Source organism: Gossypium hirsutum, chromosome A06, assembly GCF_007990345.1.
Source record: "Gossypium hirsutum isolate 1008001.06 chromosome A06, Gossypium_hirsutum_v2.1, whole genome shotgun sequence".
Taxonomy (NCBI): Eukaryota; Viridiplantae; Streptophyta; class Magnoliopsida; order Malvales; family Malvaceae; genus Gossypium; species Gossypium hirsutum.
The window spans coordinates 51,644,043-51,668,649 of record NC_053429.1 but is presented as its reverse complement, the minus strand read 5'-3'; the positions used below and the strand labels follow the sequence as shown (position 1 = coordinate 51,668,649).

Genomic DNA, 24,607 nt, shown 5'->3' with positions numbered 1-24,607 from the left:
CAGCTACCTCTTGCAATTACCCCTAATCAAAATCCTGCTCCACGTATTATGTATAACTATGCTAAACCCTCTTTAACAGGAACTGAATCAAGTATAGTTAGACCTGCTATTGCTGCGAATAATTTTGAATTAAAACCTAACACTATTCAGATGATACAACAGTTTGTTTAGTTTGATAGTTTGCAGGATGAAGATCGTAACACTCACTTAGCAAATTTCCTGAAATTTTGCGATACATTCAAAATCAATGGCGTTTCTGATGATGCCATCCGTCTTCGGTTATTTCCCTTCTCACTGAGAAACAAAGCTAAACAATGGTTAAAATCATTACCACGAGGGTCTATCACTACTTGGGAGCAAATAACCGAAAAATTTTTACTAAAATATTTTTCACCGACTAAAACAGCTAAATTACGCAATGATATGTCTTCTTTTGTGCAGATGGACTTAGAAACACTTTACGATGCATGGGAGAGATACAAGGATTTATTGAGAAGGTGCCCTCACCATGGGTTACCTCTATGGCTTCAAGTTCAAATGTTCTACAATGTTGTGAATCCCTCGACAAGAGAAATGATTGACACAGTTGCTGGCGGAACCATCAACAATAAAACACTGGAAGATTCCTACGAATTCATAGAGGAGATGTCACTGAACAACTATCAGTGGCAAGTCATGAGGACTAAGCCAACAAAAACAGCCGGCGTTTATAACATCGATTCAGTCACCATGCTCTCTAATCAGTAGAACTTCTCAATAAAAAGATTGATAGTTTTCTTGGTTCTATGCAGGTATATCCAGTAATGAGGTGTCATTCAAGCGGAGGAGGTGTGCATACAGAATATCAATCCTTCAATCCTACAACTGAAGAAGAACAAGTCAACTATATGGGTAACAATAACTTTCGATCTCAAAATAACCTATACAGTAATACCTATAATGCAGGTAGGAGGAACCAGCCAAATTTTTCTTGGGAGGTCAAGGGAATCAAAAGCCACAAAATCCTCAGGGTTTTCAACAGCCACCTTATCAATAAGAGAAGAAGCAGAACCTTGAAGAGATGCTTTCAAAATTCATCTCGGTGTCAGAAACTCATTTCCAAAATACCGAGACAGCACTTAAGAATCAACAAGCATTAATCCAAGGACTCAAAACTCAGATAGGTCAGCTATCCAAACTAATCTTCGAGCGACCACAAGGTAGCTTACCAAGTAATACAGAACCTAATCCGAGGGAACACCTCAATGTAATTAGTGCCCAAGATAAGGAAGGATTCATTGCACCTGAGCCAGAATTACAGCAAGACAACGTGATGAACAAAGGTCGAGAAGAGGTAAACGATTATGATCCTAAATAAGTAAGTACGAATTATGAACCTCGTGTGCCATATCCTAAAGCGATGATGAATGACAGAACAGAAGAAAAATTTGGTAAGTTTGTCAAACTCTTAAAGAAATTACATATTAACTTACCCTTTGTTGAAGTTCTTTCGCAGATGCCCAACTCAACAAAATTCTTAAAGGAACTTCTAGCTAATAAAAGAAAATTAGACGCTACATCACATGTGGAACTCAATGCAGTCTGCTCAGCTATTCTGAAGAATAAGCTACCTAACAAATTGAAAGATCCAGGGAGTTTTACAATTCCTTGCTTAATTGGTAGTTTATCTGTGAATAATGCTTTAGCTGATCTAGGGGCAAGTATAAATGTTATGCCTTATAAAATGTTTAAACGACTAGGTCTCGGTAAACCCAAACAGACTAGGATGAGCATTCAATTGGCTGACAAAACAGTTATATTTCCTAAGGGTATTATTGAAGATGTTCTCGTTAAAATTGACAAATTTATTTACCCAGTAGACTTTGTCGTCTTAGACATGGATGAGGATAACGAGATACCTTTAATTTTAGGACGATCCTTTTTAGCAACTACCAGAACCATTATTAATGTAGGCACAAGAGAGCTAACACTTCGTGCAGGTGACGATGCAGTAACACTTCAAGCACGAGATTCAGTCAAAACCGCTAACACTCAAGATAATGCTATAAAACCTGTCAATGATAAAACTAATATTCTATCATCCTTGTAGGAACCTCCTCGAACCAAGACACCAGAGACAGTGCACTACTATCATGTAGAGAACAAAGACACCCATGAGGAACGAAGGCTTCGGATAGAGGAGCTAGACGAATAGAGAGTACATAAACCAAGAACACACGATAAATCAAAGTTACACCAGAATGAGTTCGATACCTCTCAAAATCAACTTAAGGTTGGCGATAAAGTCTGACTAGAAGCCGTGGATCCTCACATTGTCACTACAACACCGAATAAGGAAATCCCTCTTACAGTACTCAGTATTTTTCAATTCGGTACGGTGGAGGTGAGCCATCCCAAGTTCGACACTTTTAAGGTAAACAACACCCGATTAAAACCTTATTTTGATAAGATTGATAGCAGGAATGAGGAGTATGAACTCCTCGAACCACCCTGACCCTTCACTAGAGAGGTAAGTCGAGCTTAGACTATAAATAAGCGCTTCTCGGGAGGCAACCCGAGCACTAACATATTTTGATTTCTTTATTTTTTTATTTTTTATTTTTTATTTCTAATACTTTAAATCATTAACTTTATCATTGAATAACAAAGTTTTTTAGCACACACGGCCAGGCACACGGGCGTGCCTAAAGCCGTGTCCAAACAAGGGAAGAGACACAACCGTGCGATACGGCCGTGTGGAAACAGAACATGATTTCCCCAAAACATGGGAAACGATAAATCCCCACAGCCGTGCGACATGGCCGTGGGTGAACTTGATAGGTGAACACGGGCGTGGGAATAGAAAAACACGGTCGTGCCACTTGAAAAATTAGAATAATTATCTTATTTTATTTTTCTTTTATTAAGTTTTTTAAGATTCATATGTTTTTCTTTAAAAAAAACGGCTTGCCTTTAAAGTCCAGCTTGCCATCCAAAGTATCTCCAATACTCGATCTCGCCAATCCAAGGATATCATCCGTTCTTAATACAGGAAGTTTCACTCCCCCTATCTTATTTTTATACTCTAATATCTATCTTTTTACATTTAGGGCAATGTATATCTTGTGTGTGGGGGGTTATTCATGTCACTATCAGAAAAATCCCTGAATAATCTCCTTGTTCTCATAAAAAACTATCATTTCATATTTAGAATAAATTTTAATTGATTTATGATTTTGATTGATATATCTTGAACTAAAACATAGGGATTTATGCATTGATTGTTTAAACTTTAAGACATTAGAGAATCAAGCATGATAAGTTGATTTTTAAGAATTTAAAATCTTATGCTGTTTCCTCAAAGTTTAGGTATTCCTTTGAATCGGAATTCACAGGTTTTTATCATCAAAAAGCCATAATTTTTTGTGAGATTTTTAGCCTTTTGAGCATCTATTAATTCTTTTCATGCTCACTTTTATTATTGCTTTGAGTGCGTCAGTATTGAACTGTTATTCTAGAACTTGCTTGATTATGCATGTCGAGACCACACCATTTGATTTGATATATCAAAATAATTGAGGCACTTAGGATTAACCCACTCATGCCATTAAAAGCCTACCTTCACGATTAACCCCTAGTAAACCCCCTTAAGCCTAATAAGCCATTTCTTGTATTAACCTTAATATTAACCTTTAACCCATTATTGTTGAAACCCCCTAATTTAATCTCTATTTTTGTCGAGATTTGAGTTGAGGAAATTGCTTAGCTATGTCCTGTTCGTAATAAGTTAGTCTATGAATATTTAACTTGTTCTTCAAGAAAAAAAACTATGTATATATATTAGTAATTCCATATTCTAAGAAGAAGCTCTGTTATACGCAAGTGAAGATTAACTCTTTTTCTAGTTAGGCAATTTTTCAATTCAATCTCGATTCTAGCCCTTTCTTTCAGCTGGTGACCACACCCCCTAACTAAAACGCACTACAATCCTCTAAAGACGTTTTGATTGATGTATCATCTTAAATTATAGTGGTGGAGATTTGATTTTCATGCAACCTATGGTAATGACTTTTCATTCTTGACTATTGAGTGCTTCATTTATTGTCCTTAAACACCTTGAGTGATTTGAGTTAATCTTTAGTGAGGATGTGAAACTCTGTGATATTCTGAATCAAAGGTAATTACTTAGATGCGAAGAGACACCTATGTTTGCATGATTAAATACTCAACTTGGAATGTTTGAAACTTTTATGTTCTTTTAGTTGAACTCTCAAAGTATGATTACCTATGGATTATTTTGAGATATTATCGATAAGAATTATAAGTTGAAAAGAATTTATTTTGATTATGACTTGAGGATTTTTCTTAACGACAAGCAAATGCTTAAGTGTAGAGGTATTTGAAAAACCGTAAACTATACATATTTTTACCCCATGTTTAATGAATTTTATGGATGATTTCTCATTAGAATTAGTGAATTCGATGCTTCAAATGCTTTAATTTCATATTTTGTACTTAGGAGAGCATAGGAGAGCAAAAAGAACGAGAAACGGGCCAAAAACAGAGAAAATGGGCCAAAGTATGAAATCAACACGGCTTGGACCTCCTCACACGGGCAGACCACACGGCCGTGTCAATTTGGCAGGCTCGAACATGACCTGAAGTAATCGAACACGGGCATGTCCCTGTCGTGCCCAAGTTGAGTCCAATTCAGAAAAGGCCAATTTTGAGGGTTTTTAGGCATTCCAAAGCCTATAAATACGCACTATAGGAGGAGAAAAGGGGAGACGGAGAAGAGAGGTAAGGAATTATCCTAAGGAAGCCGATTGATCCATCTCAGAAGCCAGATGCATCATCAAGACTAAAGATCTCTCCTCAATTTCCCTTCAGGAGTTTTGGGTTTTCTTTATGTTTTGTATTCTTTATTCTTCTGAGATGTTTTCTTATTTACTTATGAACTAAATCCCCTAAATACCTAAGGGGAATGAAACCTAAGACGAATCTTGTTATTATTTTCTGAATCATATGATAAATATTTAACTTGTTCTTAATTAAGTGTTCTTAATTCTTGTTTTTATATCCCAGGATACTAATTCAAGGCACGCTCTTATTCAGAGGAGGAATAGACCCTGTCTAAGAGTACATTTTCCATAATTAAGTGGAATTGATTACGCGCCTAAAAATAGGGTGACAAAATTTTGCCGGATTAGGGTGAAACCTAATAAGGGGATCCATAGATCGAGTTAATGCAACCCTAGAGTGTTAATTAGAGAAAAGTATCGGTTATTCAATCTTGGGATTAGACGTTATTAGTCTTGAATAGGGATAATAACATAACTTAGGGATCTCTACAGAACAAGTTGAATGAATAAATCGTCCGAATTGGAGCCAGAATAACAAGTAAAGTCTAGGTGGATTTTTCCTTAGGGATTGTCTCAAGTCAATCGATTTTCCTAAAAGCAATTCCCCAATTCTTTTCTCTGTACGTTCTTAGTTTAAATAATTAGTTAATTAAAACAAACCCTATAACACCCCAAACCCGGCCCAGATGTTATGGCCGAATCTGACGTGCCACATTGGAGTTGAAAAACGCACGTTCCGTTTTAGTGTTTTAAAAACCATATTTTTTTGTTGAGTTAACAAAGTGTATGGAAGTTGAGCACCAGGTAGGTATCCGAGATAGAGGAGGTGAGCCATGAAGGCTGCTTAAGTACCAAGCTCTTTGATTGGATCCAATCCTAGACATGCCCACAACCATAGCCACACTTTGTTATATCGTGTTTAAATTCGTTTAAGTGGACGTCTTTGATAAATCAATTAGTCGTGGCGTTGAGATATTTTGAAAACAAGTATCGTTTTGAAAACACGTCCTAAGTCTAGCCCATTTGAATAATTATCAACCAGGTTTAAAGTTATTAAAAATAAAATAATCCCGAAAAGAAATAAAAGGAAAGTTAAAATGGCCTTATTACAACCCAAAAATAAATAATAGTTAAAGGAAATTTAATGAAAACCAACGCTTATTTAAAAGCCCAAAGACGATCACCGTGGCTACTCTGAATCCCCTCCGGCCCAAGTCCGCACATCAAGGCTTACCTGCGAGGTTAAGGAAAGGGGGTGAGTTTGGAAACTCAGTGTGCAACAAGCCCCTTTCAGAGCCCGAAACAATAACAGCCTGTTGGGCCTAAGCCCAAATCCAATCTCAACATGTACTGGGCCGTAGCCCTTTTCATATTTCATATTTCATAACATTGGGCCGAAGCCTTTTCATATTTCATATTACTGGGCCGAAGCCTTTACTGTAAACGGTATGGCCCATAGGCCCATTCAATATCACATGTAATGTCAATGAGAGAATGCAAGCCCATTTGGGGAGACTACTCAACCCACCATCCGCTACTCTCCACCCGTACCAACCAACACACCATGTGGGGATTAACTCGACCCACCCCGCCATAACTCTCCACTGACAGCCTAGCTGCTTTATCATATAACTGAAGGCCTAGCCTCTTTTAATAACTGGGGCAAAAGCCCTTTTAATAACTGGGGCATAAGCCCTTTAATAACTGGGGCATAAGCCCTCTAATAATTGGGGCATAAGCCTTTTAACAACTGGGGCATAAGCCCTTTTGCACTTCCTCCATCCATATAAAAGCCCAACCCAATGCATTTATGAATACATCATGTGCATATCATACATATCATGTGCATAGCATACATGTCATGTGCATATCATACATACCACTTTTACTAAAATCCCATGTATCAAAATTCACATTTAAACCCTAGGGGTATAATGGTCATTTTTACTTAGGGACAAAAACGGTCATTTTCATATTATAAGGCTAATATCGTAATTTTACCAAAATTTAGGAATTTTTCCATGCTCATCATCAATTACTAACTATTCATTTGTTTAAACAGCGTTTCTGGCCCACTTTTAGCGAAACCGAGTTATTGGGCCTAAAACCCCTAATGGGCCCTACTTAGCCGATTTTGTCATCTAGGCCCATTTAGCCCATATCCATAACAGTATTAACAGTCTTAACATGCAATTTAACAGATTTCCATTTTCTACCAATTTTTCCCAAATGGGCCCGAAAGCCTATTGGGCCCTATTGCAGCCCCTCGAGGCCCAACTTACCGTGAATGCCAAAAATCACGATCTTATCGTTTCCAATGTTACTGATCATCATCTCAACGAATCTAACTAACTAATGAGCGTTTGCTTGCTCACAAGTCCTCGAAATGCCAGAATTTTGGCATTTCGGCTTTTCGGCATTTATCGCTTTAAGCTATGAAAAAGGGTTCGTTACACACCTGTTTGGCGATATTCCTCGACGAGATCTCCTACACGATTTCTCCTATATCCATCGTTAATAATCAGCTTCCCATAATTGAACCAAACCAAAAATCATCTAATATTAATACTTACACATTCAGCCACCATCCATAATGGCCTTAGGAATCTTACCTTGCCGCGATTGATGACTAGGTCTAGCCACTCCAGTGATCCAAGCTACTCCAAGTTGACACTACACCTTGCTATTCCTCCACTAAATAAACCAAAAAAATATTAAAAGAAGACCCCATAAGGCCTATACCCATATTCGGCCACCTCCCTAAACTAGAGGGGTTTCGGCTTTTGGCCAAAAGTTACTCTAGGAATCATTTAGAGTTAGAGCACTTACCACAGTCTTTCTTCTCTTGAATCCGTACGCCTAAAAGGTAAAGGAATTGAACGCCAACAATTGAAAAGGAAAGAAAAGGTTGCTGGTCACAAGGAATCGGCACCCCCCTATCTTCACTGATTTCGACTTTTGCGGTATCTCGGCAGAAGTAGAGATAAAGGAAAGAAACAATGGGTGAATAGAGGGAATAGTGGGCTGGTTTGAAAGAAGGAGAAGGAAGAAAAGATGGAAGAAGAGATGGTAGATTTGCCTGCAAAAGAAAAAGAGAGAAAGAGACTAATCCTCCAGGGAGAAAACGGCACACAAATACCTAAGTGCCGAAAATCCCTAACTAAACCCCTCTGCCGAAAATCCCCCTCCAATCTCCCTTATTCGGCCAACTCTATCTTCATATCAAGTCCCTAAAATCTCTCCCCTTATCCCTCCTTAATCCATGCATTTGACTTGATCCAAACTCTCCTCTTACAGAATCCACTTGGATTCCAACACTTACCCTTCCTGCACATAAAAATAAATACTCTTACTTGCCAACACAAGGAATCGATCCCCTGTCTTCCCTTATGCTCCACACGCCACCTTTTTAGGAGCTTAGTGGCGTCATCCTTGCCACTTTACTAAAGCTCTTTTTGTGATACATTTTACCCACAACTTTATATAAGGGCACCTAGCCAGAACCCCTAACTCCTAAGTCCAAAATTTAAAAATTCTACTAGGTTTTGGCCAACTCATGGGCCTTCCATAAGCCCATTTACATACCCAAATTATGAATTCCATAATCACATACCAAATTTTAGAAACTTACTTAAAATATCAAGAACGCGAAAAACCCGAAAATCAGGATGTTACAACTCTACCCTCCTTAAAGAATTTCGGCCTCAAAATTTACCTGATTCAAACAGTTGAGGGTATTGTTGACGCATTGCCTCTTCAGTCTCCCAAGTAGCTTCTTCCTTGCCATGGTTCCTCCAAAGTACCTTCACTAATGGGACTGACCTCCTTCTCAACACCTTGACATAGCGATCAAGTATTTGCACAGGTTCCTCTTCAAAGGTCAAATCTGACCGTACTTCGATTTCTGCAACTGGCACGATATGAGTTGGGTCAGAACGATATCGCCTTAGCATGGACACATGGAAAACGTCGTGAATACGATCCAGCTCTGGAGGTAACTCTAGCTGGTATGCCACCGGCCCTATCCGCTTAATGATTCGGTAAGGCCCAATAAACCGTGGGCTCAACTTACCCTTCTTACCAAATCTCAATAGCTTCTTCCAATGTGAAACTTTCAAAAAGACCATGTCCCCTACCGCATATTCAATATCCCTACGCTTCAGATCGGCATAAGACTTTTGTCGATCCGTCGCCTCTTTTAACCGATTTCTGATCACCTTAATCTTGTCTTCAGTATCTGCTACCAACTCTGGCCCAAGTATTTGCCTTTCCCCCAATTCTGCCCAACAAGTAGGTGAACGACACCTTTGCCCATATAATGCATCATATGGAGCCATCTGAATACTTGCTTGGTAACTATTGTTATACGCAAACTCCGGCAATGGCAAATGGTCCTCCCAGCTGCCTCTAAACTCAATAGCACAACCCCTCAACATATCCTCTAAAATCTGAATAACCCTCTCTGACTGCCCATCCGACTGAGGGTGAAAAGCCGTACTGAAATCCAATCGCGTTCCCAATGCCTCATGCAACTTCTACCAAAACCAAGATGTAAACTTGGGTCTCGATCCGAAATTATTGATGCTGGCACACCATGCAACTGTACTATCTCCGCCACATACAATTTGGCCAACTTCTGAAGTGAGTAATCGGTTCGGACAGGTATGAAATGAGCAGATTTCGTGAGTCTATCCACAATCACCCAAACCGAATCCTTCTTAGAAGGTGTCAACGGCAACCCACTTACAAAGTCCATAGTTACCCTTTCCCACTTCCAAAGTGGTATCTTTACTGGCTGTAACAATCCCGAAGGTAGTTGATGCTCGGCCTTCACTTGTTGACATGCCAAACATCTCCCTACAAATTCGGTCACTTCTTGCTTAAGCCCAGGCCACCAATATTGCTCTCGCACGTCTCGATACAACTTACTCCCTCCTAGATGCATAGCACAAGGTCTATTATGTGCCTCTTTTAAAATCATCAACCTCAAGTTTGAGTCTTTCGGCATACAAATTCTTCCTCGAAAACAAAGAACTCCCTCACTATTTAACCCAAAGTCTGAATTTTTCCCCTTCTCAACTTACTGAAACCGAGGAACCAACAACTCGTCCTCCAACTGTTGCTTCTTAATTTGTTCTACCCAACTCGGTCTCATTTGCAACTCCGCCAATAAACTTCCGTCGTCATACAAACTTAGATGAGCAAACATCGCCTTTAATTCTGCCACAGCCCTTCGACTTAGCGCATCAGCCACGACATTCGCCTTCCCTGGATGGTACTCAATCGAACAGTCATAGTCCTTTAACAACTCTATCCACCTTCGCTGCCTAAGATTCAGCTCCTTTTGAGTCAGTAAGTACTTAAGACTCTTGTGATCCGTATAGATGATGCATTTCTCCCCATACAGGTAATGCCTCCATATCTTAAGTGCAAAAATTACCGCTGCCAATTCCAAGTCATGCGTAGGGTAGTTCACCTCGTGCGGCTTAAGCTGTCGTGAAGCATAAGCGACCACTTTACCCTCTTGCATCAACACGCAGCCCAAACCTACATGTGACGCATCGCTGTACACAGTGAAATCCTTACCAGACTCTGGCTGAATCAACACTGACGCTTCCGTCAAAACCTTCTTCAACTTCTCAAAAGCCTCTTACTGCTTATTTGTCCAAACAAAAGGTGCTCCCTTCCTTATAAGTTTCGTTAACGGTGCTGCCAACACCGAAAATCCTTCCACGAATCTCTGATAATAACCTGCCAACCCCAGAAAACTTCGAATCTCTGTTATCGACCTCGGTGGCTTCCATTCCAAAATTGCTTCAATCTTTCGAGGGTCCACCTTGATCCCCTCGGCAGACACAACATGCCCCAAGAAGGAAGCTTCTTTCAGCCAAAACTCGCACTTACTAAACTTTGTATAAAGTTGCCTTTCTCTTAACACTTGTAGCACTACACGAAGATGCTCATCATGCTTCTCTTCTATTTCCGAATACACCAAGATATCGTCAATAAAAACGACTACGAACCGATCCAAGTATGGTTGGAACACCCGATTCATCAAATCCATGAATGCCGCTAGTGCATTAGTCAACCCAAAAGGCATTACCAGAAACTCGTAATGACCGTATCGAGTCCTGAACGCCGTCTTATAAATATCCACTTCTTTAACTCTTAATTGATGATATCCTGACCGAAGGTCGATCTTAGAAAATATCGAGGCTCCTTTTAATTGGTCAAACAGATCATCGATTCTTGGTAACGGATACTTATTCTTGATCGTCAGTTTATTCAACTGCCAATAGTCAATACATATTCGCATAGTCCCATCTTTCTTCTTTACGAATAGTACCGATGCACCCCACGGGGAAACACTTGGTCTTATAAACCCTTTTATCCAACAGTGCCTGTATCTGAGCTTTTAATTCTACCAACTCCTTTGGTGCCATCCGATAAGGCGCAATGGACACAGGAGCTGTTCCAGGTAATAAGTCGATTACAAACTCGACTTCTCTGCTTGGGGGTAATCCAGGAAGTTCGTCTGGGAATACATCCTGAAATTCCTTAATAGTCCTAACCGACTCTACCATTATCTCCTCAAGTCCCGTTTGACTTACAAGGGCCAAGTACGCCTCACCACCTTTCCGAATCAACTTCTCGGCTCTTAAAGCCGAAACAACATTGGAAAAATAATCCCTTCGTTCTCCTATGACCATTATCTCCTCATCTTCGGCAGTTCTTAATACCATCCTCTTTGCAGCACAATCCAACGTCGCCTTGTGCTTAGTTAACCAGTCCATTCCCAAGATAAGATCAAAACCCCCAAATGGCAGCTCCATCAAGTCTCCTTCAAAAATTTTATCTTGTGTCACTAGCGGTACTGCCCTAAAAAGTTTATCTACCTTAACCGAATGTCCCAATGGGCTTATCACTGATACCCCACTCACAGTCTCCTCAGGAAGCACATCCAAAGCCCCAAATACATCACAAGCAACATACGAGTGAGTGGAACCTACATCAATCAAAGTAGTGTAAGGCATGCTATGAATGAAGAACGTACCAGTTATAACATCAGGAGCATCACCCTCCTCACGACGTCGTGCAGCATAAACCAACGCCAGCTGTCGGGCTTCGGCATGTCCAACACCTCTGCCAGGTGCCTCACGTCCTCATCCGTTACCATTGCCACCTCTACCTTGCCCACGACCCCTCTGTGGTGGTGGTCCTCCTCGCCGTGGTTGGACATCCCTTTGCTCTGCAGCTAGCTCCTGAGCTATCCTCCGAGGACACTCTCTGAACTTATGCTCCTTAGACCCACATCAAAAACACGCTCCAGTTCGTTTCCAGCACTCCCCCATATACACCTTACCACAGTCCCTGCAAGCCTGCGGTCTATAAGTATTTACTGGAACTGCTCGAACCGGTTCCTCCATCCTTGCTCTTTTAACATTTCGATTCGTGGCACTTGAGGGTCTAAAATCCCTCTTGAATTTGGGTTGATCTTTCTCACGATTCTGTCGCTCAGTCAGCTTCACCTCCTCGGCTATCTTAGCCTTTTCTACCAATGCAACAAAACCACGCTCCCTCTAGGGAGCTATTAATATCCTAAGCTCATCGCGGAGACCATCCTCAAATCGGACACTACGCACATATTCAGTTGCCACTATCCCACTAGCATATCGACTCAGCCTCAAAAATTCTGCCTCATACTCTGCCACAGTCTTATCACCCTGAGTCAGATTCAAGAATTCTTTCCGATGAGCATCCACATAACTAGCTCCAACATACCTCCCCTTAAAAACAGTTTTGAACAATTCCCAAGTTACCTGCTCAATTGGGGTACTCTCCCTTACGGTGATCCACCATCAGTATGCCTCGTCACGTAGCAGCGACACAGCTCCTTTCAGCTTTTGCTCCACTGAGCAGTCTAGATCATCCATGATCTATTCTGTTGCCTCTAGCCAATATTCTGCCACATTTGGGGCTACTCCAGATACACCCCTAAATACTTCTGCTCCGTTGGCCCGAAGTCGCTCCGATATAGACCCCCTATTCACTGTCCCAGTACTAGCTCCAGTAACTCTTTCTAAAACCCTTAACATGGCTTGGGACAAAGCGTCATCCCCCGCAGCCCGATCATAAGACCCAGTCTTCATTGCTTGTGGCACAGATGCCTCGTCAGCTGGCCTATGCCCTGAGGATGAAGATTCAGCTTGCACCCTTCCACGACCACGTCCACGGCCTCGTCCACGAACTCCTCTTGTACTCATATCGACTTATTTGATTTACGAATTTTATGAAATTAGTATAATGTTCCACTGTTTATTAAGAAAATGTCTTATGGAAATGTAGCAGTTCAAGAATTGTTTTCGTATCGTCGTAGTCTAGCTACAGTCTCATTTCTACCGTTTCACAGTTTTCCCCTATCTACAGTATCATAGTAGAGTCTCAGTACTATTCATAATATCATATCATTATCATATATCGTAAAGAAAATATACTTACAGACTTGGTGCCGGGGATTCAGTGCGCCACTTTTTTCTCCAATCCAAAACTTGAAAACCATGTTTTTGATCACCGAAAATAGAAATTTGAAAACTTTGATTTGAAAACACCATTTATTTTGAACTCTTGATTTAAAACAGAAAAACTTGGATCATTTTAACATGTATACTCTGTAAAACATCTTTGAAAAGAATTTTCAAAAACCATTTCCAAAAATACCCTTCTTAGGCCTAAGTTTTCAAAAAAATTTTGAACCCGATCCACAACCGAGTTGTTGCAACCTAGGCTCTGATACCACTAAATGTAACACCCCAAACCCGGCCCAGACGTTATGGCTGAATCTGACGTGCCACATTGGAGTTGAAACCCACGTTCCGTTTTAGTGTTTTAAAAACCATATTTTTTTGTTGAGTTAACAAACTATATAGAAGCTGAGCACCAGGTAGGTATCCGAGACAGAGGAAGTGAGCCATGAAGGATGCTTAAGTACCAAGCTCTTTGATTGGATCCAATCCTAGACATGCCCACAACCATAGCCACACTTTTTTATATCGTGTTTAAATTCGTTTAAGTGGACGTCTTTGATAAATCGATTAATCGTGGCGTTGAGATATTTTGAAAACAAGTATCATTTTAAAAACACGTCCTAAGTCTAGCCCATTTGAATAATTATCAACCAGGTTTAAAGTTATTAAAAATAAAATAATCCCGAAAAGAAATAAAAGGAAAGTTAAAATGGCCTTATTACAATCCAAAAATAAATAATAATTAAAGGAAATTTAATGAAAACCAACGCTTATTTAAAAGCCCAAAGACGATCACCGTGGCTACTCTGAATGCCCTCCGGCCCAAGTCCGCACATCAAGGCTCACCTGCGAGGTTAAGGAAAGGGGGTGAGTTTGGAAACTCAGTGTGCAACAAGCCCCTTTCAGAGCCCGAAACAATAACAGCCTGTTGGGCCTAAGCCCAAATCCAATCTCAACATGTACTAGGCCGTAGCCCTTTTCATATTTCATATTTCATAACACTGGGCCGAAGCCTTTTCATATTTCATATTACTGGGCCGAAGCCTTTACTGTAAACGGTATGGCCCATAGGCCCATTTCAATATCACATGTAATATAAATGAGAGAATGCAAGCCCATTTGGGGAGACTACTCAACCCACCATCCGCTACTCTGCACCCGTACCAACCAACACACTATGTGGGGATTAACTAGACCCACCCCACCATAACTCTCCACTGGCAGCATAGCTGCTTTATCATATAACTGGAGGCCTAGCCTCTTTTAATAACTGGGGCAAAAGCCCTTTTAATAACTGGGGCATATGCCCTTTAATAACTGGGGCATAAGCCCTTTAATAATTTGGGCATAAGCCCTTTTGCACTTCCTCCATCCATATAAAAGCCCAACCCAATGCATTTATGAATACATCATGTGCATATCATACATATCATGTGCATAGCATACATGTCATGTGCATATCATACATACCATGTTTACTAAAATCCCAAGTATCAAAATTCACATTTAAACCCTAGGGGTATAATGGTCATTTCTACTTAGGGGCAAAAATGGTCATTTTCATATTATAAGGGTAATATCATAATTTTACCAAAATTAGAGGGGTTTCGGCTTTTAGCCAAAAGTTACTCTAGGAATCGTTTAGAGTTCGAGCACTTACCACAGTCTTTCTTCTCTTGAATCCGTACGCCTAAAAGGTAAAGGAATTGAATGCCAACAATTGAAAAGGAAAGAAAAGGTTGCTGGTCACAAAGAATCGGCACCCCCTATCTTCACTGATTTCGGCTTTTTGAGGTATCTCGGCAGAAGTAGAGATAAAGGAAAGAAACAATGGGTGAATGGAGGGAATAGTGGGCTGGTTTGAAAGAAGGAGAAGGAAGAAAAGATGGAAGAAGAGATGGTAGATTCGGCTGCAAAAGAAAAAGAGAGAAAGAGAATAATCCTCCAAGGAGAAAACGGCACACAAATACCTAAGTGCCGAAAATCCCTAACTAAACCCCTCTGCCGAAATTCCCCCCTCCAATCTCCCTTATTCGGCCAACTCTATCTTCATATCAAATCCCCAAAATCTCTCCCCTTATCCCTCCTTAATCCATGCATTTGACTTGATCCAAACTCTCCTCTTACAGAATCCACTTGGATTCCAACACTTACCCTTCCTGCACATAAAAATAAATACTCTTACTTGCCAACACAGGAATCGATCCCCTGTCTTCCCTTATACTCCACACGCTACCTTTTTAGGAGCTTAGTGGCGTCACCCATGCCACTTTACTAAAGCATTTTTTGTGATACATTTTACCCACAACTTTATATAAGGGCACCTAGCCAGAACCCCTAACTCCTAAGTCCAAAATTTAAAAATTCTACTAGGTTTTGGACAACTCATAGGCCTTCCATAAGCCCATTTACATACCCAAATTATGAATTCCATAATCACATACGAAATTTTAAAAACTTACTTAAAATATCAAGAATTGAGAAAAACCCAAAAATCAGGATGTTACAAACCCCTTTTATTCTTAGGCCAGATATTAAAAAGATAGTTATTACTAATACTTTTGGTTCCCTTGGGTACGATATCCCGGTCTTGCCGTTACTATACTATTGTTCGATAGGTACGCTTGTCTTTTCATCGTGATAATAGTTAGTCTAGGTCTGACTTCAATATAAATATTTATTACTTGCTACGAATCACACGATCATTAAGCATGGGGAAAAATATGTATATATTACGGTTTATCAATTTGGTCCCTAGGACCACACTGATATCGATAGCTCCGTATAGGATGGCCCCGATCGAATTGAAGTAGTTGAAAACTCAGTTACAAGAACTTACAGATAAGGGTTTTGCGAGACCGAGTTATTTTCCCTGGGGTGCACCGGTATTGTTTGTAAAGAAGAAAGACAAATTTATGAGGCTTTGCATCAATTATCGATAGCTTAATAAAGTGACCATAAAGAAAAAATATCCCTTACCGAGAATCAATGACTTGTTTGATCAGATAAAAGGGGGAACAGTGTTTTCAAAGATAGATTTGAGATCCAGATACTACCAGTTGCGAGTTAAAGAGTTAGAAGTGCCAAAGACTACCTTTAGAACAAGGTACGGGCACTATGAATTTCTTGTTATGCCTTTCGGACTAACAAATGCTCCTGCAATTTTTATAGACTTAAGGAACCAAATTTTTCGACCATATTTAGATAAGTTTGTGGTTGTTTTTATTGACGACATACTGATCTATTCTCGAGATGAGGAAGAGCATGTAGAGCACTTGAGAACTGGTTTGCAGACCTTGAGAGAAAAACAGTTGTATGCTAAGTTTAGTAAAAGTGAATTTTGGCTTCGAGAAGTTAGATTTTTGGGCCATATTGTCTCAGGTGATAGTATTTGGGTTGATCCCAATAAAATTTCAGTGATTGTTGATTGGAAACCACCAAGAAATGTGTCTGAAGTTAGAAGCTTTTTGGGATTAGCCAGTTATTACAGACGGTTTGTTAAAGGATTTTTTATGATTGCTACTCTTATGACGAGATTGTTGCAAAAAGATGTCAAGTTTGAATGATTCGAAAAATGTCAGGAGAGTTTTGAGAAATTGAAAGCTTTATTGTTCGAGGCACCTGTTTTAGTGCAACTTGAACTAGGAAAAGAGTTTGTGATTTATAGCAACGCATCACTGAATGGACTAGGATGTGTGTTGGTGCAAGAAGGCAAGGTGATAGCTTATGCCTCGAGACAATTGAAGCCACATAAGAAGAATTACCCGATGCATGATTTGGAATTAGCCGCAATTGTGTTTGCTTTGAAGATATGGTGACAAAATTTGTACGATGAGAAATATTATGTTTTTACCGAACATAATAGTTTAAAGTATTAATTGACCTAGAAGGACTTGAACTTACGGCAATGAAGATAGCTCGAGTTGCCGAAAGATTATGGTTTGGTGATTGACTATCACCCGGGTAAAGCGAATGTAGTCGCAGACGCCTTGAGTAGGAAGGCTTTGTTTGCTTTGAGAGCATTAGACTTGAGATTGAATTTATCCAATGACGGTTCTATTCTAGCTGAGTTGAGAGCTAGGCCGATGTTTATTCAGTATATTTGTGAAGCCCAGAAATGTGACAGTGAGTTACAAGCGAAGTGAGCTAATTGTGAATCGGTTAGTGATTCAGACTTCCATGTCAGAACTGATGATTGTTTGATGTTTTGAGATAGGGTTTGTGTACCAAAAAATGATCAACTTATTCAGAAAATTCTTCATGAAGCGCATAATGGTTGTTTATCTGTGCATCCGGGTAGTACGAAAATGTTTATGATTTGATGAAAATGTATTGGTGGTCGGGCATGAAAAGAGATATCTCTGAGTTAGTTTCAAGATGTTTGATTTGTCAACAACTGAAAGCCGAACACCAAGTGCCTTCGGGTTTACTTCAGCCAGTGATGGTGCCCGAGTAGAAATGGGATAGGATTATGATGGATTTTGTAACGGGTTTGCCTTTGACTCTGAAAAAGAAAGATGTCGTCTAGGTTGTTGTTAATAGATTGATAAAGTCGGCTCATTTTATACTGGTACATATTGATTATTCACTTGATAAGCTAGCTGAGCTGTACATTGCTAAGATTGTGAGATTGCACGGGGTACCTATTTCTATTATTTCGGAAAGAGATCTGAGGTTTACTTCTAGGTTTTGGAAAAAGTTACAAGAAGCCTTGGGTACGAAATTAAATTTTAGTACAGCTTTCCATCCACAAACTGACGGTCAATCCGAGAGAGTAATTTAGAGTTTAGAAGATATGCTCCAATGTTGTGTTCTAGAATTCCAAGGTACTTGGGAAAAATATCTGTTGTTGGTTGAATTTGCCTACAATAACAGTTTGCAGTCAAGCATAAAAATGGCACCTTATGAGGCATTGTATGGCCGAATATGCCAAACTCCATTGTACTAGATAGAGCTTAGAGAAAATTAGATTTCATAGGTTGATTTAGTTAGAGAAACTGAAGAAAAAGTAAGGATTCACGATTGTTGTAAAGCTGCTTCAGATAGACAAAAGTCGTATGCGGATTTGAAAAGAAAAGAGATTGAGTTTTAGATCGGTGATAAGGTATTATTGAAAGTATCTCCATAAAAGAAAATTCTAAGATTTGGCCATAAAGGCAAGTTAAGTCCGCGATTTATTGGGCCGTATGAGATTACCAAAAGAAAAGGACCAGTAGCATATCGGTTAGCTTTGCCATCTGAGCTGGAGAGGATCCACGTCTTTCATGTATCTATGTTGCACTGTTATAGATTAGACCCTTCGCATGTGATTTCACTGACAAAAGTAAAAAAGCTCTTACCAAACTTTTGTAAAGTTTTTATTTTAGGGTAAAAATAAAAGATATAGATTGGAATTTTCTATATATTGGATCTCAGAAATAAGATAAAAAAAAGAATGATGACTGATAGAATATTAGCAATTAATATTAATTTATATTATTTGTTATTAATATTAAGAATACTAAGTAATTAATAATATTTATATTATTATATTAATATATTTCGATTTATAAATCTATATTTCTATATTATTTATTTTATTATTCTATCTATTATTATATTATCTATTTATAATTTATATTTAGTTATTATTTAGTTATTATTTATATTTAGTATATTTAGAAATTTAGTATATTTAGAATTTATTATTTATTATAATATTTAATTTAAGTTAAATAGAAAAATTAAAGATTCATCCGGATATGACTTACGGTGAAGAATCGATTAAGATCTTAGCTCGAGAAGTTAAACAGTTGAGAAATAAAAGTATAGCTCTTGTAAAAGTGTTGTGGGAAAGACATGGGGTTGAAGAGGCTACTTGGGAGCCCAAGGAGGCAATGAGAAAATAGTACCCAAACCTATTTTCTGGTAAAATTTTCAGGGACGAAAATCCCAAAAGGGGGGAGAGTTATAACAGCCCGATTTTGGGGCTAGTCAAAATAGTGGTTTCGGGACCATGAATCTGATGTAGAAAAATCCAATTTTACTATATTTTTATGGTCTACAGTTTTATGGAACTATTTTTTGAAAATCTCGTTCGAAACTTTTGACGTTTGGGCACTCAATGTAGTCATAAGGACTAAATTGTAAAAAGTACAAAAGTTGAGTTCTACTTGTTAAAGGTGTCCAATTGCTTTGAGATTTTAAATTAGAGGTCCTTAGTTCGTAATTAGACCATTAGATAAGTTAGTGGACAAAAATGGACATGGTGAGATAAAATTTTAAAGTTTGGCAAAAAGGGCATTTTGGTCATTTGGTAAATAAAAGAACAAAAAGGGAAAATAAAGCCAAAATTTGTCCATCTTCTCCAACCCTTGGCCGAAATTTTCAAGCTCTCCATAGCTAGGGTTTTTTCATCTTTCAAGCTTGATAGTGAGTGCTTTCTATCCTTGTTTTTAATGTTCTTTACATTTTTGAATTCCTCGTAACCCGATTTTTCTATTTCTACCATTATTTTGAAGTAGGGTTCATGTTTAAAAATTTATCCATGTGTGAGATGCATGTATTTTGATGTTTGATGGAAGATATTGTATGTTTAAGGTGTAATAAACAACTTTTACTAAGTGATTTTTCATGAAAATACCTAAAAAGGACCTATCTGTAGAAAGTTGTAAAATGGGTAGTCAAAGTTTGATTTGATGAAAAATGTGGGAGGATATGAGCATGTTTATGGTTTGGCTAGGCTTGCGTAATAAAGAAATTGAGTGCATTTCATTTTACGAGCCTAAGGACTAAAATGTAAATATGTTAAAGTTTGGGGGTAAAAATGTAATTTTCCATAAGTTGATTTTAGGATAGCATTGAGTAATGTGATAATTAAATAAGTTAAATTTGCTATTATAGATCAAGAAAAATGAAGTTCAGGCTTTGACCAGGGGAAGAACAAGGTTATTGACGATTAGGTCCATTTCCTACCATTTTGTACCAAGGTAAGTTTGTGTGTAAATAATGCAATGTTGTATTATGTATTTAATCCTTAATATTGCATAAATTGTAAGATTATTTCTATAGAAATATTCAACGAAGTTTCGATGATTAGAAAATCCTAGTTGAGCCTTAGGAATAGTTTAGGATACAAGTGGCATGCCACTAAGATACCATGTGTTATGTGATCTATGTGAATCCAGGTGCTGTTCATGCATGTCCTACCAGTGGCTGGGTAGTCTAGTATGTGTTGCGGATACTTGACAACTTGTGTGAGCTGCCCACATAGCTATGTCTTGACTGACAGCTTGTGCAAGCAGGCCCATGATTAGTGCGTGTTAGCCCTATGTGTTATAAAATATGAGGTAGCATTGGCTACATATGTGGCACTTATGTGCAAGACCTTCTGTGTACTCGATAGTATTCCAAGTGTTCAATGGGTAAACCAAAGTGTATGTCAAAGATGACAAAGTATGTAACTATGTTACGAGTTGCTACAGGTATGTATGTAAAACAGATGAACTCTTCGTAAGGATGCTAATGAATAAGTTATGTCTAAGATACATGATGATATTTATGTTAACTTATGTGGAGTAGTTGTATGATTAATGAATGATTTATGTTGCTTATTATTTTCATGCAAACTTACTAAGCTTTAAAAGCTTACTCCCCTTTTCTTTCCATTCCTTATAGTGTCGCCAGGCTAGCTCAGAGATCAAGGAACGTCAGAGCTCGATTCACACTATCAAACGATTATTTTGGGTATACTTGGTTTCAATATTTTGAGTATGGCATGTATAGGGACTTGGTCATTTTTTTAGGTGTCATATTGGTTTAGCCAAATGTGTTGGCATTAATGGTTAATGATTCATTTGGTATATGGCCATTGGAAGTTGGCTAATATTATTCTTATTGGTCATTGGTATGTTTATGTGATGATTCTTATCATGAAGATGAAATTGACATGAATGGAAAAGAAAGTATGTGTTGCTTATGCAGGATAGTTGTTAGTATGTGCAAATGATGTATTGATATCCTGTTCATGGCTGATTTGGTTATATGTATATGCTTGGATTGGTGATGCTTGTTGTTGTGTAGGTTGGTGCAAGCAAGGGTGGCAAAATGGCTTTGTAAATAGCCTTATTTTGTCCACACGGGCAGAGACACGACCGTGTGTCCCAGCCGTGTGAAGGACACGGCCTAGGGACATGGGCATGTGTCCAGGGCGTGTGAAGTTTGCACCTATATTTTGAAAATTTTGAAAATTAAATTCGCCACATGGCCTAGCACACGAGTGTGTGACTTGGCCGTATGACTTCCGTGAGTGCATTCTAACTCCCCAAAAGTTCAAGTATTTATTTTTATGCATTGTGATGCATAAGTACATGCTTGCTTCAGTGGTCAAGTGTCCTGAGGAGTGTTGGAGAAGTCCTGAGTTCAAGCCTTAGCATGTGTAAAATTTTGTTTTTTGAATTAACCCTGTCTTTGGACAGTAGGGTTCTTAAATAAATACGGTTAGGTTGTGTCATAAAAAGCTTGTTGGTTCAAGGGAGAGTGGCGTGTTACTTCTGTTGGAAGACCTGAGTTTGAATCCTTGCATACTCAAAAGGGATTAATATTTTGATATGTTGGACGGCTAGAGTTTGTGTTCCAATGAAAGTGTGAGTAGTGGGGTGGTTGGAGAGATTTTAGGAGGAGATTTGGGAGGTGGATAGAGGAGTGTGCGGTTTGAATGAGTGTGGAGAGATTTGGGGAGTGAAATTAGGGGTGTAGTAGTGGTTGGCCGAATGGGGTATTCTCTAGTATGCAAATTCGGTCATAGGACCTCTTTCTCTTAGTACCGAAAGTGTGTTCTATTTGCTCTCTTTTTCGGCAACCTTCACCCTCTTTTTGGTTTTTTTTTCTTCTTCTTGAGTGTTGGTTTGTGTTGACCGATTTCTGCTCCATTTTTCTTCTCCTTCTCAAGTCCTTTTTCCTCTTCTTTTGTTTAAGCCGAATACCTCTTTTCCCTATAGCCGCACTTTACCTTGTTTCATTGATCTCTTTCTCCTTTCCCTCAACTGTTTACTTTGGACGAATATTGGTAGGGTATCTCTGCCTCATTTTTCTCTTCCCCTATTTCGATTCACCCTATTCTTTCTCTTCTTATATTTTTATCTTGGTCGACTATCATTTGATTTCTTTGTTTTGTTTTTGATTGGTGAGTGTGGGGTGATCAGTTGGGTTAGGCGCGGCTCTCGTCTCCTGCTAAGGTGTTCTTGTGTTAACTGAACTTTGTTGGGTAAGCCTCAGTTCCATTTCTTTTCCTTTTAGATGGTTTCACTTTCTTGACCCATCTTCTAACTTGGTCTCTTCTTGTCGATTATCTCCTCTGCCGTTCAGAACAATTCTTTTACGGGCTTCTGTGTGTGCTACTTCAATAGTTTGTACGTTGCTCGGTTGTTGTGGTAAGTATGGTTCGGTGATGATGTTGATATGCTTTAAGTGTGAGTCTAATGTTGGAAAGCGATGCCTTTCGTGTAGGTAGGGGTCAAGTTGATTGGTACCTCCCCTAAGACTAAAAGGGGCGAATTTTGGGACTTTTGGTAAGCAAACCATAATCGTTGGAATTCAATTAGTTTTCTTTTATTCATGAGTTGTTAACTGAGTGATCAACCAATGGATTATTCTTTAGGTATAGGAGCGTTGGGAGCGTGGATTAATCCAAATCGTAAAAAGGTGTGTAATCACACTACTTCTATTGGGAAACTGCAAAAGCCGAAAAACTAGCATCATCGATACCACATGGGTGTGCGCTCGCTCATGTGGTCATCTAAATGCAAAAGCGCGAGCATGTGATTGTGGAGACCACCATGAGTGATTTCGTGGGCTTAGGTCATTTTGGGCCACGTTTGGCTGAAATGGGCTGTGTGGGCCTCACGGGCACGTGGGCTCCATACGAGTAAACAACACGAATGTGTGGGGATTATTGGGGTCAGCTGTGTTGCTTACACTACCAAGGTCACTATTTGGGCTTAATGGGCCACACGAGCTTGTGGGCCCACGTGGATCGTATTATGGGCTTGGGCCCATTTTCGCTATTTAATTGTTAAGGTTGCACAGGTCGCACGAGATGACTGTGGACCTACTGTTGGGTCGGTAAGTACATCTAGACTCTAAATTATGTTATGAATGTTATACCCCTATGAGGTAAAAAACAGAAATACCCCTCTATGTTGTTTGACTGTTGAGCATGCCATCTTTATTGTATGAACATTTATATTATGTTACATTGCATGGGATGGGATATATGATATTGGAGGAAGTGTACTGAAAGAATATAACCCTATACTGGCAGCTCTACTACAAATACTGTTAGTGCTGAAACCGGTACTATATTCTGGAGTGTAAGGATTGGCGTGTCGATTTTATCCCCACATGGAGTGTAGGGCTGGACGGAGTAGAGTGTAGAGGATGGATAGGTAGGATCTTTGTATGCATTTCTAATACTGTATTGAAATAGGCTAAGTCCCACACTGATACTGTTACTGTATTGGGCTAAGGCCCACATTGATATTGCGACTGATATGGGTTTAGGCCCAGGCCATTCAAAATTGTATGTTTGACTGTTTGATAAATATGGATTACACACTGAGTTTTCATAAACTTACTTTTTTGCTTATTTGCGCAAGTAATCCATAGGCGGGTTGGTGCTGCGAGGGACTCGGAGACGGCCAAACCATTGTTTATGCTTTCGTATTTAACTTTTTAATAAAAGTAGTTTTCATTGGGTAAATTTTATGTAATAAGGCCGCTTTAAGTTATTATTTTTAATTGGGGATTTATTTAATTTGGTATATATCTGTTAGCAGTAGGATTCAGTTTTCTAAAAACAAACGATTTTCAACTACCACGTTCCGTAACTCGTTTTAAAAACTTCCACAATGAATAATGTTTTTAAAACGTATTAACAACTTAGTATGACACTTACTTTGCTAAACAAACCTGTAAGTTAGGAAGGAACAAGATACGATAGCTTTTTACCACAACGGGGTTTGATTACAAAATAGATTCTTAAACGGGAATACGCTTTCAAGACATAATCTAGTATGACACCGCAGATTCGGCCATAACATCTAGGTCGAGTTTGGGGTGTTACATGCATGACATCATAAATAGAGAGTTACACGGGTTAAGGACACAGGCGTGTGTAACCACACAGCCTACCCACACAGGTGTGTCTGAAGCCACACAGGTTAGGGACACAGGCGTGGCTCGTTTAAGGGACGATATGAATGT

The 24,607-nt window shown here is 39.1% G+C and overlaps 1 non-coding gene across 1 annotated transcript; it reads right to left on the bottom strand.

Moving 5' to 3' along the window:
• Positions 1-408: 408 nt before the first annotated feature.
• Positions 409-515, bottom strand: LOC121231757 (small nucleolar RNA R71). Its single transcript, XR_005929812.1, has one exon. It is a non-coding gene; the product is annotated as a small nucleolar RNA R71 (small nucleolar RNA).
• Positions 516-24,607: the final 24,092 nt, after the last annotated feature.